Source organism: Mastomys coucha, unplaced genomic scaffold, assembly GCF_008632895.1.
Source record: "Mastomys coucha isolate ucsf_1 unplaced genomic scaffold, UCSF_Mcou_1 pScaffold1, whole genome shotgun sequence".
In the NCBI taxonomy this organism is placed as follows: Eukaryota; Metazoa; Chordata; class Mammalia; order Rodentia; family Muridae; genus Mastomys; species Mastomys coucha.
In genome coordinates, this window is record NW_022196891.1 from 87900201 (window position 1) to 87905270 (window position 5070).

General features: G+C 46.9%; 1 long non-coding RNA gene across 1 annotated transcript in view; it reads left to right on the plus strand.

Moving 5' to 3' along the window:
- Positions 1-2517, plus strand: part of LOC116068746 — a 17219-nt gene extending 14702 nt beyond the window's left edge. The window contains exon 3 of the long non-coding RNA XR_004109675.1: positions 1533-2517. This is a non-coding gene — a long non-coding RNA (uncharacterized LOC116068746). The remainder of the gene's footprint in view (positions 1-1532) is intronic.
- The last annotated feature ends 2553 nt before the right edge of the window (positions 2518-5070 follow it).

The following is a 5070-nucleotide window of genomic DNA, read 5'->3' on the forward strand; positions in this document are numbered from 1 at the left end:
TTTTTTTTTAATTCATGTTTTTCCTAGTTCTTTTTAACTTTGACTACATCCCCACAGCTGGTGTGACCCTTCGTTTGCCGCCCTCTGAAGACCTTGTAATGGTTCTTTCTAAGCCAGGGGTTCTCAGCCTGTGGGTCTCAACCCCTTCAGCAAACCTCTGTCTCCAAAAGTATTTACATTACAATTCATAACAATAACAAAATTACACTTCTGAAGTAGCAACAAAAATAATATTTTGTTGGGGGTCACCACCACATGAAGAACTGCATAAAGGGTCCCAGCATTGGGAGTGTTGAGGACACATTGTACACACAGGAACTCGAGCCTCGGGGGAGCCAGGAAGGGCATGAGAACTGGGAAGACAGAGATGGCAAGCTGGCAGCGTGCGTCCTACAGAGACTCAGTCTTCAACAGCCCGTGTGTGCGGGACACATCTTCCGTGGAGAAGCCAGCCATGGATTTTGGATGAGTGTGGGTCAATTTGAAGATTCTTCTGGTCTTTCTGCTATGTCTCCTGAAAGAACTGAAGAACAAAGTTACCTGAGGTGGGTTTTTAAAGAAAAATGTTTTGAACTGGGAAGATGGCTTAGCAGTTAAAGAATTGGGACATTCTGTTCCTAGTACACACTGGAGCTCCAGCCCCGGGGGGGGATCTTATCCCCTTTCGGCCTTTCTGGGTATCCGGACACATATGCATGCTCCCACACACAATCGAAACTAAAGTAACTCTTCAGTGTTGTAGAAGCAGAAGAACATGGTTGCCATCCCTATGGGGAAACACCAGAGGAGACTGAACTTGTCACACCTCCAGCTTCCTGTGGAAGGCTACCCTGGGGAGGAAGCACTTGGTTCCTTAGGAGGGATCCACTGTACTGAGGAAAGCCTCTCAAATGCACACCCTACTTGTGGGACAGGCAGCCAGGAGGGATGCTCAGAGCCTGGGCTAACTGGCCACTGCATGCTGTCCTGGGCTCAGGGAGAGGCAAGGGGAATGGTCCTCTGCCCTCTTTACCAACCACACACAGGTCCACACTCTCAGGCAGGTGCCAATGACTGAGACCGATGCCACCATTTCCACCATGCCTGGAACACCAGAATTTACTGCAGGGCCACCGCTTTGTTCAGTGGAGGAACCACTGCACTAAGTGCTCTGTGGACTCTTTGCCCAGAAGCAAAACTCCTGGCCGCCCACTATCAATTTTTTGTGTTGACACCCTTTCACAACCAGCTAAAATCCTAACACTCTCCAAGGGAGGCACTTCGCATCTGACAACGAGGGCGGATCCCGCTTCACTTCCCCAGTTCCCTGGCAACAGCAGGTTAATCTCATGCAGTTGTTTTCATCGTTCAGGGAACAGCTTCGTGTATTTGTAAACAACAAATTCTGTCTGAATCATCCAGCCTGTATAATGGATGCTCCTGACTCACTATTTGCCAATACTGTTTGCACAACGTTAATAATGGGTTTTTTTTTTCTCTAATTACTGTGTTTGGAGTATGTTATAAGACATTTTTTTTTCTTTAAAATTCAGGTAGGCACAACTGTCATCAGTCCATCCTGGTCCTTCTGGAACACACAGAACATCTGCTTCCTGACCCCTGGCACCATGGGATAGGGCCACAGACCCAACCGTGAAGGGAAGGCTCTAACTGCTGGCCACCTACAAAAGCACACTCAGGCTCTATGCACATCACCTACCACGGTGGGATAGCTTGGATCTGGAGTCCAGGCCACGTCAACGCCTGGGTCCTCAGTTGCTGCCGTTGGTTGATGGAAGAAATGTCAGGAGTTACAGCCTCGTAGAAAGAAGTTAAAGTTGTTAGAAATGTTAGATATTGGGACCCTGGTCTCTGCCCTTCTCTCTCTAAAACTACCACGAAGTGAAGAGTCTCCCTCCGCCACAGGCTCCTGCCATAGGAAGGAGCCATCACAGCCTGAAGCAAAGGGCAAGCAACCACCGACAGGAGCCAAAATTAGCTTCCCCCCTCCCCACTCAGATACTACGTCAGACTGATACAGAGCTAAAGTCCTGTCTTAAGAGCAAGTGGCCACAGCATCCTCATAGACCGGTTCGCTGAGGTCACATTCCACCGGGTGGGGTGGGGGGAGGGGGCGACAGCTTCCCGTGAGGAAAGAAACTTGGCTGTGTAAAGGCACCGACACCTTGGTATTATTTGTTACACAGCCTTGCTCAGCTTATCCTGACTAATCTATGAGGAATGAGGTCCGCCAGTTCTGAAAGGACATCCGCTCCAAAGGCAAATGCTGGAAATGGCCTGAGTCGTCAGCAAGGGATAAAATGCTCGAAAGCAAACAACTTCCACGTCGCACAGCATTCTGTGTTAACCAAAGACGTGTTGTCAAAGGACATTTGGTAGCCTATAGAAATGCCAGCACAGTGTTAGGTGAACAACGCAATGACAAAGTGGCCAGACATATGATACCAATTTCCATAAAATCCATGGTATGCCAGAAAGACTAGGAGGAAAAGATGTCAAAATTTTTACCACTGAATAGATCTAAGTAGTGCTTTTTTTCTTTGAAGATTTCTATATTTTTCAATTTATTTCTAATAAGTATATATATATATATACACGTGTGTGGAAATCAGGAAATTTTTTCTTAGAAAAAATAAATTTATATATTTGGGCTTGGCGATTTTAATAATTCCAGGGTATGTCCTCTGGTGAAGAAAGCCATAGGTCAACCATCTATTCCAATCAGATGCAGCCCAGGACAGAGGCCATTAGTTTTCAACATAATGACTCTATGGAGGAGATGTACTATTAATTAAATAAGTTATTATTATAATACCATTTGGAGCCTTGATGTTATTTCTACAACCCTTTGGTAGTCTAAAGCTATGCTCAAGTTACCTCGTTGAAAGTCCTGAGGACACCAGGCGGTGATGGTGCACGCCTTTAATCCCAGCACTTGGGAGGCAGAAGCAGGAGGATTTCTGAGTTCAAGGCCCTCCTGGTCTACAGAGTGAGTTCCAGGACAGCCAGGGCTACACAGAGAAACCCTGTCTCTAAAACAACAACAACAACAACAACAACAACAACAAAGAAAGTCCTGAGGAGGAAAAAGATGTTAAGCTCAAGGTCTTCTTAAGCAAGCTATCAAGACAAAGCGGGAGATTCAGTGGTGCAGCACTTTTTGAACATGTGCAAAGCCCAGAGTCACACCCTCAACACTGAAAATACGGGGGAGGAAGTTTAATAAAAAAAACAAAAACAAAAACAAAAACAAAACTAAAAAAGCAAATGTAGAACTCTTCTCTTCCTCTTTTCCCCAATCCACCCTGCAGCTCAACCTCCTTCACCTACTGGCTCTGCTCATCTCGCTGCATTACGCTAGGCCCCCCTCCCCTCCCTAAACTCTACCCTCTCCCTGGACAGTATGTCCACACAGTGTTTTTAAATACACATAGAATGAAGATCACTCCTAAGATTGGTAGTTTTTTGTTGGTAGTGATGGATTTTTGTTCTGTTTTGTCTTTTTAACTTTAATCCTTGGTCAAAACCTGGTTGGCATCACTGAGCACAGGACCTCCCAATCTCTAGAAAGAAAAGACAAATATTAACTAAGAATGCACTGAGGATCAAAGGTTGTCCTTAGAAAATAGGCTCTAGGTGTGTGTGTGTGTGTTTGTTACTTTCTTTTCCCGTTTCTATGATTAAAATCTCTGACAAAACAACTCATGGAGACATGGTTCACTTTTGCGAACAGTTCTCCCAGTGGTGACAAGGGGAAGGGTGATGGCACTGGTCAGAAAAAGCACCATGGCAGCGGGCAGTGGTGGCGCACGCCTTTAATCCCAGCGCTTGGGAGGAAAAGGCAGGTGGATTTCTGAGCTCCAGGCCAGCCTGGTCTACAGAGTGAAGTCCAGGGCTATACAGAGAAACCCTGTCTCAAAAGAGAGAGAGAGAGAGAGAGAGAGAGAGAGAGAGAGAGAGAGAGAGAGAGAGAGAGAGAGAGAAAGGAGAGGAAAGGAAAGAAAAGAAGAGAAGAGAAAAAGTACCATGGCAGGAGCAGGAGCAGGAGACTGTCTGATCCGAGTCATCATGTGCTGCATGACACCCTTCCACTCTGGCAGAGTTCCCTGGGGACTTTTCAGAAGCCAAAGCCAAGAACTGAGATGTCTTTGGAAGAACATCTAACAGCAGGCCTTTCCTGTGTTCCTCGGACCTCCGGCTTGCACCCCAGATCACAGTGCCTCCAACCTCAACAGCTGTGCTCACACCCTCAGCTGTCTCCACGTCCTTCATATAATCATCTTTTCCTTTCTGTGGCTTTGTTAATATTCTTAAAAATCCCCTCCTCTAATCCCATTACTTTATAAGCCAGAGATTAAATCGTGGTAAACGGAGTGGTTGAGAATGCTTCGGGCAGGCTGACTGCTCTAGCACGCCTCTCCTTGGGTTGAGGTTGAAATGTGGTGACTGACCGCAGGCATTAGCGGCTGTCTTCAGTTCATTCTGGTACCCACGCCACAGTCGCTCATCATGATTTCTACAGTCACGAATGCTCCTGCAGACACTCCCTCGGAAGTGATGGATGTTGCACTACCAGAGTTGCCAGTGAATCTAAGACAGAAGCTAGGCTGGGGGCTTGGAGTTTTATGCCATTTGGAGGAGTGAACAGATCTACAAATGATCAAATGATGAGGCTTGGTAATTTTGGTGACTAAGGGACTGGAAATATCCTGCTGTGCTCCCTGTGTGGTTCAGCTTCTCAAGGTTTCTTCCACACTTCTGGAGCAACCCCAGACTCTCCAGCCCACAATGGCGTTGTATCACTTTTCCAGGAGAGACATAAAGAAATATCTGTTCCCAATGTGGGGCAGTGATAGAGCAATCCAGCCTGGTGAACCAGTAAGTTTACTGGAGTGGAGTTACTGAGAGCAGACGCATCTCCAGGACACCCCACCACCATCAGGACAACCACACATCAAGAAGACTCTCCACCAGCATCAGGACAGCCCTTCCCACCATCAAGACACCCCCCCACACACACCATCAAGACAGCCCCACACACACACCATCAGGACAGCCCCACACACCATC